The sequence below is a fragment of the Pseudophryne corroboree genome, chromosome 3 (assembly GCF_028390025.1).
Source record: "Pseudophryne corroboree isolate aPseCor3 chromosome 3, aPseCor3.hap2, whole genome shotgun sequence".
Lineage (NCBI taxonomy): Eukaryota > Metazoa > Chordata > Amphibia > Anura > Myobatrachidae > Pseudophryne > Pseudophryne corroboree.
This window is the reverse complement of record NC_086446.1, coordinates 373977526-373990673: the sequence shown is the minus strand read 5'-3', so window position 1 is coordinate 373990673 and position 13148 is coordinate 373977526.

Below are 13148 nucleotides of genomic sequence, written 5' to 3'. Positions count from 1 at the left end.
AGGGCACCAGGCAAGCTGTACATTTTACTACATTGGGAGTGCCGAATATCTACATCTGGTGTATATGTATATATATATATATATATATATATATATATATATGTATATATGTATATATGTATGTATGTATGTATGTATGTGTATGCATGTGTATATATATATATATATATATATATATATATAAAACATGTATACTCCTGCACTCACATCGAAAGCTAACAACAGTGGGGTGCTCCTAGTGGGGTACTCCAGATCCTGGTGGGCCCACAATATACACACAAGAGTCCAAATAAATGGAGGTGCACTCGTCCAATAAATGATTAGCAGCAATTTTTCATAATTCACATAGGTTTTATTGATAGAAATTCGGCTTATTCAGTCGACGTTTCGATCCTCAATTCGGGATCTTTTTCAAGACAAGCTTCGACATATAATTCATGCTTACAAGGCATCAAATATTGATTTCTACAACACAATAAAATAAAATAAACAATACATAAATTCACTAAATCTTACAAAAATTACAAAAACTTAAAACACAAATACAAAAAGCATATTGTTATGAGCCACCGCGTCATTCAAGATCACCACGCACCAGTGAGAGACACAAGGGACACCGGAGATGCAATAGGTGAATACCCTCACCATCCATGCACAATATCAATAAATCTGTAGTGCTCTATAGAACACAGGGGCCAAATCAGTGAGAATAATTAAACCAAACTTACTCTGTTTAATCAATATATCCAGTTCGGACAATACCATAGCTGCACGGCTTTGGTGGTCATATGAGAAGTGGTTTCTAAAAATTATGGTAACATCTACATCAGTATCACTGGAAAACATATAACTAATCACCACCACTCTAGTGCTCGTACAAATTAAGATACTCACACGTGTGGTTAACAAACTCCTGTAGACAATTTAGACAACTTCATAGTCACTGTAAAGCAAATGCGGAATATATAATCAAACTTCCAATCAGTGAAACAATCACTGAAGAAGCATAATAGAGAAAATATCATTACCACTTATCTTATGTATCAAGGTACTCACCAAATGTTAATCATCAAGCCAGCCTCTGCAGCCACACTCATATACCCCTAATCACCATTCCTTATATACCTATTCACCGGAAGTGGGTGGTGCATCACTGAACCGACACCCTAAGATCTCCAAATACTGGGTACAGGCGGGCTTACAGCCCAACAAAATCACGCTACCCGCACCAGACGTCTGACCAACTTATGCGTTAAAGATACCTCCCTAAAATGTACATAATCTATATGAAATTCAGCTCAGTGCCGTCTGTGGAACGCATTGCGTTCCACGGCCCCGTGACCGGAAGTGCCGGGCGTCCAAGACCCATACTCAGTAGTACAACACTTGCAGCGCACTGCGTTCCACGTCCCTGGTAACAAATGTCCTTACAGTCACTAAATGACTTGCGCACCACTCACCATGGTAGCAATGGAACGCAATTGCGTTCCACAGCCGGGAGTACGGACTCGCTCCCGTTCGGAACGCCCACTCGTGCATAACACTAGTGGGTGATCCCCTGGTCATAACAGTATAGATGTACCAGCTAATAGAGTACTAAAACATAAATGTAAGTATGTGGGATATATATAGAGAGTGGTGCTGAGCTGGAATATATAGATACACTGGTTTAACCAGGTCTCAATGTACTCCACTGTGTGCATAGTGATGATCTTGCTGACGAGGCGTCACATACACACACATATATATTACACAAAAAAGAAAAAGAAAAATAAACAACATATTAAAATAGGACATATTAAGTCTGACACAACCTAACCTCTGCTTGGCCCTAGTAATAATAACTTTTAACCCGTATATTCTGATGCCAATGTAAAAAACTGTAGAAGAATATAAAGCAATTAAATAATACAGAGATGAGTCTCAAGATCATCAGAGGTAAATAAGGCCTAGCAGTATATAGGTGGTGTCGTTCTGATATGTCCATAACAGATAGAGCATTCCATATTCACCGAGTCCCTAGCCTATTGTATTCCCAACCCAAACATACTGGTGGACTATTGATAGGAGGAGGTTCAACCTTGTTGTATTCTCATGGATGAATTTAAATACCATCCGAATTCAACGGATAAGAAGCTGCTGACACTCAAACAGTAAAAATGGCTCACAGAAAGACATTCATGGCAGAATGTTCATTAAGGCCTTTTGGTGAAACCGCCTCGTCAGCAAGATCATCACTATGCACACAGTGGAGTACATTGAGACCTGGTTAAACCAGTGTATCTATATATTCCAGCTCAGCACCACTCTCTATATATATCCCACATACTTACATTTATGTTTTAGTACTCTATTAGCTGGTACATCTATACTGTTATGACCAGGGGATCACCCACTAGTGTTATGCACGAGTGGGCGTTCCGAACGGGAGCGAGTCCGTACTCCCGGCTGTGGAACGCAATTGCGTTCCATTGCTACCATGGTGAGTGGTGCGCAAGTCATTTAGTGACTGTAAGGACATTTGTTACCAGGGACGTGGAACGCAGTGCGCTGCAAGTGTTGTACTACTGAGTATGGGTCTTGGACGCCCGGCACTTCCGGTCACGGGGCCGTGGAACGCAATGCGTTCCACAGACGGCACCGAGCTGAATTTCATATAGATTATGTACATTTTAGGGAGGTATCTTTAACGCATAAGTTGGTCAGACGTCTGGTGCGGGTAGCGTGATTTTGTTGGGCTGTAAGCCCGCCTGTACCCAGTATTTGGAGATCTTAGGGTGTCGGTTCAGTGATGCACCACCCACTTCCGGTGAATAGGTATATAAGGAATGGTGATTAGGGGTATATGAGTGTGGCTGCAGAGGCTGGCTTGATGATTAACATTTGGTGAGTACCTTGATACATAAGATAAGTGGTAATGATATTTTCTCTATTATGCTTCTTCAGTGATTGTTTCACTGATTGGAAGTTTGATTATATATTCCGCATTTGCTTTACAGTGACTATGAAGTTGTCTAAATTGTCTACAGGAGTTTGTTAACCACACGTGTGAGTATCTTAATTTGTACGAGCACTAGAGTGGTGGTGATTAGTTATATGTTTTCCAGTGATACTGATGTAGATGTTACCATAATTTTTAGAAACCACTTCTCATATGACCACCAAAGCCGTGCAGCTATGGTATTGTCCGAACTGGATATATTGATTAAACAGAGTAAGTTTGGTTTAATTATTCTCACTGATTTGGCCCCTGTGTTCTATAGAGCACTACAGATTTATTGATATTGTGCATGGATGGTGAGGGTATTCACCTATTGCATCTCCGGTGTCCCTTGTGTCTCTCACTGGTGCGTGGTGATCTTGAATGACGCGGTGGCTCATAACAATATGCTTTTTGTATTTGTGTTTTAAGTTTTTGTAAGATTTAGTGAATTTATGTATTGTTTATTTTATTTTATTGTGTTGTAGAAATCAATATTTGATGCCTTGTAAGCATGAATTATATGTCGAAGCTTGTCTTGAAAAAGATCCCGAATTGAGGATCGAAACGTCGACTGAATAAGCCGAATTTCTATCAATAAAACCTATGTGAATTATGAAAAATTGCTGCTAATCATTTATTGGACGAGTGCACCTCCATTTATTTGGACTCTTGTGTGTATATATATATATATATATATAATTTGCCTTGGCAGCCCAACCATGCTGGTATCCATAGTTCAGTATAAAAACAAGTAAATCTAATAAATGTATGGTGGTGAAAGAAAAGCCCAGTTTCACTGAAAAAAAGACAATTCTGCATGTTTTGAAATGAAAAAAACAAAACAAAACTGAAGAACTGTAGGAAGGCACTGTCCGCCTACTTCGGTGACATCACAAGTTGGACAGAAGTTGGTAGGTTGGTTGGTCTGATGAAAAGTTGGTTAGATGTGTGGAGCACTGGTAAAAAGTTGGTTAGATGTGTGGGGCACTGTTTTAGTTGAACAGACAAGTTGGATGGTTGGAAGTTTGGAGTGTTGGAGAAAAGTTGGTCTGATGTATGGCTAGCATAAGAGAAACTGTGCCCAGAGGAGACGGACAGTACAAGGAAAGGATTTTAGGTAATCCAAGGGCAAGATTCATACCAGCCACACCAATCACACCGTATAACTTATGATATACTATCTAGTTAACAGTATGAAAAACCAACATAGCCTCGGTCCACCACCAATGAAACTATAACATAACCCTTATGTACGCAATAACTATATACAAGCCTTGCAGAAGTAGTCCGCACTTGGGACGGGCGCCCAGCATCCTCTACGGACTACGAGAAAAAGATTTACCGGTAGGTTTAAAATCTTATTTTCTCTAACGTCCTAGAGGATGCTGGGACTCTGTAAGGACCATGGGGATTATACCAAAGCTCCCAAACGGGCGGGAGAGTGCGGATGACTCTGCAGCACCGATTGAGCAAACAGGAGGTCCTCCTCAGCCAGGGTATCAAATTGATAGAACTTTGCAAAGGTGTTTGACTCCGACCAAGTAGCAGCTTAGCACAGCTGTAGTGCCGAGACCCCTCGGGCAGCCGCCCAAGAAGAACCCACCTTCCTAGTGGAATGGACCTTAACCGATTTTGGTAACGGCAATCCTGCCGTAGAATACGCCTGCTGAATCGTGTTACAGATCCAGCGAGTAATAGTCTGCTTTGAAGCAGTGCCGCCAACCTTGTTGGCTGCATACAGGACAAACAGTGCCTCTGTTTTCTGATCCTAGCCGTTCTGGCCACGTAAATCTTCAAAGCCCTGACCACATCAAGGGACTCGGAATCCTCCAAGTCACGTGTAGCCACAGGCACGACAACAGGCTGGTTCATATGAAAGGATGAGACCACTTTAGGTAGGAATTGAGGACGAGTCCGCAATTCTGCCCTATCCATATGAAAAACCAGATAGGGGCTTTTATGTGATAAAGCCGCTAATTCCGAAACTCGCCTAGCCGAAGCTAAGCCTAACAACATGACCACCTTCCAAGTGAGATATTTGAACTCCACTGTTTTGAGTGGTTCAAACCAATGTGACTTAAGGAAACTTAACACCACGTTAAGGTCCCAAGGCGCCACCAGAGGTACAAAAGGAGGCTGAATATGCAGTACTCCCTTCACAAACGTCTGTACTTCAGGCACAGAGGCCAATTCCTTCTGAAAGAAAATGGATAGGGCCGAAATCTGAACCTTAATGGAGCCTAATTTTAGGCCCAAATTCACTCCAGTTTGTAGGAAGTGAAGGAGACGGCCCAGCTGGAATTCTTCCGTAGGAGCATTCCTGGCCTCACACCAAGAAACATATTTTCGCCATATTCGGTGATAATGTTTTGATGTCACGTCCTTCCTAGCCTTTATTAGTGTAGGAATGACCTCATCCGGAATACCTTTTTTCGCTAGGATCCGGCATTCAACCGCCATGCCGTCAAACGCAGCCGCGGTAAGTCCTGGAACAGACAAGGCCTCTGTTGCAGCAGGTCCTGTCTTAGAGGAAGAGGCCACGGATCTTCTGTGAGCAACTCCTGCAGCTCCGGATACCAGGTCCTTTGTGGCCAATCTGGAACAATGAGGATTGTTCTCACTCCTCTGTCTTATTATTCTCAACACCTTGGGTATGAGAGGAAGAGGAAGAAATACATAGACCGGCCGGTACACCCACGGTGTCACCAGGGCGTCCACAGCTACCGCCTGAGGATCTCTTGACCTGGCGCAATACCTTTTTAGCTTTTTGTTGAGACGGGATGCCATCATGTCTATTTGGGGCAGTCCCCACCGACTTGCGATCTGCTCGAAGACTTCCTGATGAAGCCCCCACTCTCCCGGATGCAGATTGTGTCTGCTGAGGAAGTCTGCTTCCCAATTGTCCACTCCCAGAATGAACACTGCTGACAGTGCGCTGACATGATTCTCCGCCCAGCGAAGAATCCTGGTGACTTCCGCCATTGCCACCCTGCTCCTTGTGCCGCCTTGGCGGTTTACATGAGCCACTGCGGTGACATTGTCTGACTGAATCAGAACTGGTTTGTCGCGAAGTAATGCCTCCGCTTGACGTAGGGCGTTGTATATGGCCCTCAACTCCAGGACGTTGATGTGGAGACAAGTCTCTAAGACTTGACCAAAGACCTTGGAAATTTCTTCCCTGTGTGACTGCTCCCCAACCTCGGAGGCTTGCGTCCGTGGTCACCAGGATCCAGTCCTGAATGCCGAACCAGCGGCCCTCTAGGAGGTGAGCACTCTGCAGCCCCCACAGGAGTGATACCCTGGCTCTGGGGGACAGGGTGATCCGCCGATGCATATGTCCAGTAGGTCCCATTGGAAGGTTCTCGCATGGAACCTGCCGAAGGGAATGGCTTCGTATGATGCCACCATTTTCCCCAGGACTCGAGTGCAGTGATGCACTGACACCTGTTTTGGCTTCAATAGGTTCCTGACCAGAGTCATGAGTTCCTGAGCTTTTTCCGTCGGAAGAAAACCCTTTTCTGGTCTGTGTCCAGAATCAAGCCCAAGAAGGTCAGACGCGTCGTAGGAACCAGCTGCGACTTCGGGATATTGAGAATCCAGCCGTGTTGCTGTAACACCTTCAATGAAAGTGACACGCTGTCTCAGTAACTTCTCCCGAGATCTCGCTTTTATGAGGAGATCGTCCAAGTATGGGATAATTGTGACACCTCGCTTGCGCAGGAGCACCATCATTTCCGCCAGTACCTTGGTGAAAATCCTCGGGGCCGTGGAAAGCCCAAACGGCAACGTCTGAAATTGGTAATGACAATCCTGTACAGCAAATCTCAGGAACACCTGATGAGGTGGAAATATTGGAACATGAAGGTACACATCCTTTATGTCTAGGGAAACCATAAAATCCCCCCCTTCCAGGCTGGCGATGACCGCTCTGAGCGACTCCATCTTGAACTTGAACTTTTTCAAGTATAGGTTCAGGGATTTTAAATTCAAAATGGGTCTGACCGAACCGTCCGGTTTCGGGACCACAAACAGGGTTGAGTAATATCCCCTCCCCTGTTGCAGTAGGGGAACCTTGACCACCACCTGTTGAAGATATAATTTTTGAATTGCATTTAACACTAACTCCCTCTCTGAGGGAGAAGCTGGCAGAGCCGAGGGGGGACCTCTTCGAATTCCAGCTTGTATCCCTGAGAATTTCTATTGCCCAGGGATCCACCTGTGAGAGAACCCAGATGTGGCAGAAAAGTCGAAGACGTGCCCCCACTGGAGCGGACTCCCTCAGGGGAGCCCCAGCGTCATGCGGTGGATTTTGCAGAGGCCGGGGAGGACTTCTGTTCCTGGGAACTAGCTGTGTGCAGCTTTTTTCCTCTGCCCTTACCTCTGGCAAGAAAGGACGATCCACGTACTTTTTTGGTTTTATTCAAACGAAAGGACTGCATTTGATAATGAGGCGCTTTCTTAGGCTGTGAGGGAACATAAGGCAAGAAATTCGATTTACCTGCCGTAGTTGTGGAGACGAGGTCCGAGAGGCCTTCTCCAAATAACTCCTCACCTTTGTAAGGCAAAAACTCCATATGCCTCTTCGAGTCGGCATCCCCCGTCCACTGTCGGGTCCATAAGACTCGCCTAGCGGAAACAGACATAGCGTTTATTCTGGAACTTAGTAAACAAACATCTCTTTGAGCATCCCTCATATATAATACAGCATCTTTTATATGCCCTAGGGTCATTAAAATGGTATCCTTATCTAGGGTCTCAATCTCCGCTGATAAGGAATCAGTCCATGCAGCCACAGCACTACAAACCCAGGCCGACGCCATTGCCGGTCTAAGTATTGTACCAGAATGTGTGTAAATGGACTTCATGGTAACCTCCTGCTTGCGATCAGCAGCATCCTTGAGCGTAGCCGTATCTTGGGATGGCAGCGCTATCTTTTTTGATAAGCGTGTCAATGCCTTGTCCACCTTAGGAGAGAATTTCCATCGTATCCTATCCTTTTGCGGGAAAGGATACGCCATAAGAATCCTTTTGGGAACCTGTAGTCTCTTGTCTGGGGTTTCCCAAGCCTTTTCGCATAATTCGTTCAGCTCATACGAGGATGGAAAGGTGACCTCAGGCTTTTTCTCTTTATACATGTGTACCCTCATGTCAGGGACAGGGGGTTCCTCTTTGATATGCAAAACCTCTTTTATTGCAATAATCATATATCGAATACCCTTAGCCACTTTTGGCTGTAATTTTGCATCATCGTAGTCGATACTGGAGTCTGAATCCGTGTCGGTATCTGTGTCAACTATTTGGGATAGTGTGCGCTTCTGAGACCCCGAAGGACTCGGCGACATTGGGACAGGCATGGTTTGACTTCCTGACTGTTCCCTAGCCTCAGCTTTGTCTAATCTTTTGTGCAATAAATTCACATTAGCACTTAAGACATTCCACATATCCATCCAGTCAGGTGTCGGCGCTGCCGACGGAGACCTTGCATTCATACACTCCCCCTCCTCCTTAGGTGAGCCTTCAACCTCATACATGTCGACACACGCGTACCGACACACCCCACACACATAGGGAAGCTCTTTTCTGAAGACAGGTTCCCCACCAGGCCCTTTGGAGAGACAGAGAGAGAGTATGCCAGCACACACCCCAGCGCTATATGGCCCAGGAAAAAACACAGAATGTTTTACCGAGTAGCGCTGTTATAACTTTATACACGCCAATTATGTGCCCCCCCTCTTGAAAAACACACTGTCACCGTCAGTAAGCAGGGAAGAGTCCGGGGAGCTTCCTCTCAGCGCTGTGCTGTGGAGAAAATGGCGCTGGTGAGTGCTGAGGAAGAAGCCCCGCCCCCTCGGTCGCGGGCTTCTGTCCCGCTCAAAATCTATCAAAACATGGCGGGGGCTCTTTATATACATGTACAGTGCCCAGCTGTACATGTGTATATATATATATATATATATATATATATATATGCTTTTGCCATAGGAGAGGTTTATACTGCTGCCCAGGGCGCCCCCCCTGCGCCCTGCACCCTTACAGTGACCGGAGTGTGTGAGGTGAACGGGAGCAATGGCGCACAGCTTCACCGCTGTGCGTTACCTCTATGAAGATCAGACGTCTTCTGCCGCCTCTGAAGTCTTCTTTCTTCTCATACTCACCCGGCTTCTATCTTCTGGCTCTGCGAGGAGGACGGCGGCGCAGCTCTGGGACGGACGGCGAGGATGAAACCTGCGTACCAATCCCCCTGGAGCTAATGGTGTCCAGTAGCCTAAGAAACAGGACCTTGAAACTCAGAGAAGTAGGGCTGTGTCTCTCTCCTCAGTCCCTCGATGCAGGGAGTCTGTTGCCAGCAGGCTCCCTGAAAATAAAAAACCTAACCAAAATACTTTCTTACAGGAAACTCAGGAGAGCTCCCTGCAGTGCACCCATCTCCTCTGGGCACAGTATCAAAACTGAGGTCTGGAGGAGGGGCATAGAGGGAGGAGCCAGTGCACACCCAGAGCCTAAAGTCTTTCTTAAAGTGCCCATGTCTCCTGCGGAGCCCGTCTATCCCCATGGTCCTTACGGAGTCCCAGCATCCTCTAGGACGTTAGAGAAATATATTTTTCAACAACTTTGTCCCATACACAGGAGTGTATTCAATCAGTGTCGAATCCATTCTGACATGCATTTGTCTGAATGGATCCGACAAGAGCTATACAATAGAGTGGCCAAATCCAACTGTCGGATTTGAGCCTAATCTGACCATCAGATTTTGCCGGCGTCCGTGCAGCTGCTGTCACATAAAAGTGTCAGGGCTGTTATTGATTTATGAAAAAGACAATTTCTTAAATAAGACCTAATCTATACCTCACGCCAACCAGCTTCCTTCTCCTCTGCCGCCCTGTGTGATACATCCTGTGCAGCAGCCACCTCGCTGAGAGCTGCCCGGTGCCACTGACACTGTGGTGAGAGCGAGGCGGACGAGAAATCCCAACTGTAAGTGTCACAGAAAGGACCCGACAGCACTCTATTCAATGCCGGGCCAAATCCGACAGGTTTGGCCCAGTCCTGACAGTGTCAATCCGACTTTTTAAAAGTCGGATTGACATTGTTGGAAACAGGGCTAAAACCTGTCGGGTTTGGCCCCGCTTCCAACAGTACACGCGGCTCAGCGGCTGAAGCCACCTATCCACGTGTATTCCGACAAGTCGGATATCCCGACTTGTCGGAAAAAAAACTGCCAGTAATGAATAGGTCGGAACTCCTTCCGACCTCAGTCGGAAGCTGCCATCTTTCCGACAAGACGGCAGCTTCCGACTCTTATTGAATACACCCCACAGTATACAAATGGGGTATCCTACAGTCACATGCAATTCAAAAACAAAAAAACTTAATAACTGTATGCTAAAAGGGACCATACCAGTGGATATATATGATATTCAGTTTCACCCAATGGTTCAAAAAAGGAAAATGAGTTAAAAGGCAATTTTGAGTATTCAAGTCCAGTTTATAACCATATATTAGACATGAAAACCAAAAACATTCAGATTTTTTTACCATAAAATTATGTAGAAACTGCAGCTTCTGCATAGTTTTATGTTTCCCTGCTATGTACTAACAGCCTATCATGGGATTTCACAGAAATCTCATACAAAGGGCTACTTAGCGCTGTAGATCACAGTCCCCATTATTATTATTATAATGGGGACTATGGCCAGACTCCTATCAAACTCTAAGGGGTGTATTCAATAAGAGTTGGAAGCTGCCGTCTTGTCGGAAAGATGGCAGCTTCCGACTGATTGAGGTTGGAAGAGATCCCGACCTATTCATTACCGGCAGTTTATTTCCGACAAGTCGGGAAATCCGACTTGTTGGAATACACGCGGCCCGGCATTGAATAGAGAGTGCTGTGGGGTCCTTACCGTGGGAAAGGATTCGAAAGCTATTGAATATATGCCTTGTAAGTTAGTGTCAGGGCTGTTATTGATTTTTAAAAAATAAATTCTTAAATAAGCGCTAACATATACCTTACGCCAACCGGCGTCCTTCTCCCCTGCCACCCTGTGTGATACATCCTGTGCAGCAGCCGCCTTGCTGAGAGCCGCCCGGCGCCGCTGACACTGACAGTGGGGATTTCCCGTCCGTCTTGCTGTCACCACACTGTCAGTGGCGCTGGGCGGCTCTCAGCGAGGCGGCTGCTGCACAGTCTGCGATGTGGAACAGTGTCAAGCCTTACTAAAGTCTACATAAGCTATATCTACGCTCCACCATTATCCATCACTTTAGTCAGTCAAAAAAGTCAATAAGATTTGTTTGACATAATCTCCCCCCAGTGAATCCATGCTATTTGGGATCCTGTAAATTGCTGGATTTGAGATAATCTACAACTCTTTCTTTTAAGAGTGTTTCCATCTATTTCCCTACTACTGATGTAAGACTCACTGGTCTGTAGTTGTTTCTCCTCTTCCTTGCTTTTACTTTTGTGCAGTGGGACTATGGCCCTCATTCCGAGTTGATCGCTTGCTAGCTACTTTTAGCAGCCGTGCAAACGCATAGTCGCCGCCCATGGGGGAGTGTATTATCGCTTTGCAAGAGTGCGAACGCCTGTGCAGCCGAGCGGTACAAAAACATTTTGTGCAAAACAAGACCAGCCCTGTAGTTACTTAATCTGTGCGATGATTGCTGCAACGAAAGTCCCGGAATTGACGTCAGATACCCGCTCTGCAAACGCATGGACACGCCTGCGTTTTTCCAAACACATCCAGAAAACGGTCAGTTGACACCCATAAACTCCCACTTCCTGTCAATCTCCTTGCAAACGGCTGTGCGAAAGGAATCGTCGCTAGAAGCAGTGCAAAACAGCTATGCTCTTTGTACCCGTACGCCACACGTGCGCATTGCAGACCATACGCATGCGTAGTTTTGCCATTTTTTTAAATGATCGATACGCAGCGAACATCGGCAGCTAGCAATCAACTCGGAATGACCCCCAATGTTCGCTCTTTTCCAGTCCTCTGGAATTACTCCTGTAGCTAATGACTAGTTGAATAATTCTGTTAATGGTGCTACCAGCACCTCCTTAAATTATTTAAGAATCATTGGATGTATCCCATCTGGCCCCATCGATTTGTCCACTTTCAGCTTTGAGCGTTCTGTTAGCACCTTCTCCTCTGTAAATGTACTTGTTTCATTTTCCTGAATATCCCTGCAATTTAACTGTGGCCCCTTCCCCTGAAGTAGTGAATACTGAGCAAAAATAATTATTAAGATGATTTGCTATTACATTGTCTCCCTCAACAAGTCTCCCACTCTCTGTCTTTAGTTTTATTATTTCGCCTTTTGTTTTTCTCCTTTCGCTTAAATACCTAAAAAAAGGTTTTGCCTCCTTTACCCACTGACTGGGATATTTTCTCCTCAGCTTGTGCCTTTGCACATCTGATTATCTTCTTAGTCTCCTTCTGTCTAACAAGATATATCTCTTTGTCTTTATTATTTTGTCTCTGCTTATATTTCCTAAAAGCCATCTTTTTTGCTTTCACAATATTTGCTACTTCTTTCTCAAACCACACTGGCTTCCTTTTCCTTGCGTTTTTCCTAACACTTTTGATACAAAAGGTCTGTTGCCTTTAATATTGCACTTCATAATGTTTCCCACCACTCCTCCTGCACTGCTTCCAAGTTCCTCCACTCTGTCAAAGAATTGCTTACACATTTTCCCATCCCTACAAAATCAACCTTCCTAAAATCCAAGCCCCTTGTTTTTGTATGGGATGATTCAGTCTCTGTCTTTATGCTGAACCATGCTGCTTGATGGTCACTGGATTCCAGGTTTTACCCACTTTTACGTCCGATATTCTGTCTCCATTTGTAAGTATTAAGTCTAATATTACGTTTTTCTGAGTGGGCTCCCTCACCAATTGGTGGAGGGATGCTCCCTGAAGGGAATTTAAAATGTCCCTACTTCTAGTGGAACTAGCAACAGACACCTCCCAGTTTACATAAGGAATATTAAAGTCTCCCATGATTATTACCTCTCCTTTTAATGCCATTTTAGTTATGTCCTGCAATAGGTTCTTGTCCAGTTCCTCTGCCTGACCTGGAGGACTGTATATGACGCCAATACGAAGAATCGACTGCTCCCGTTTCTATGGTCACCCAAAGGGCCTCAGTTTTTTCTTCAATACTT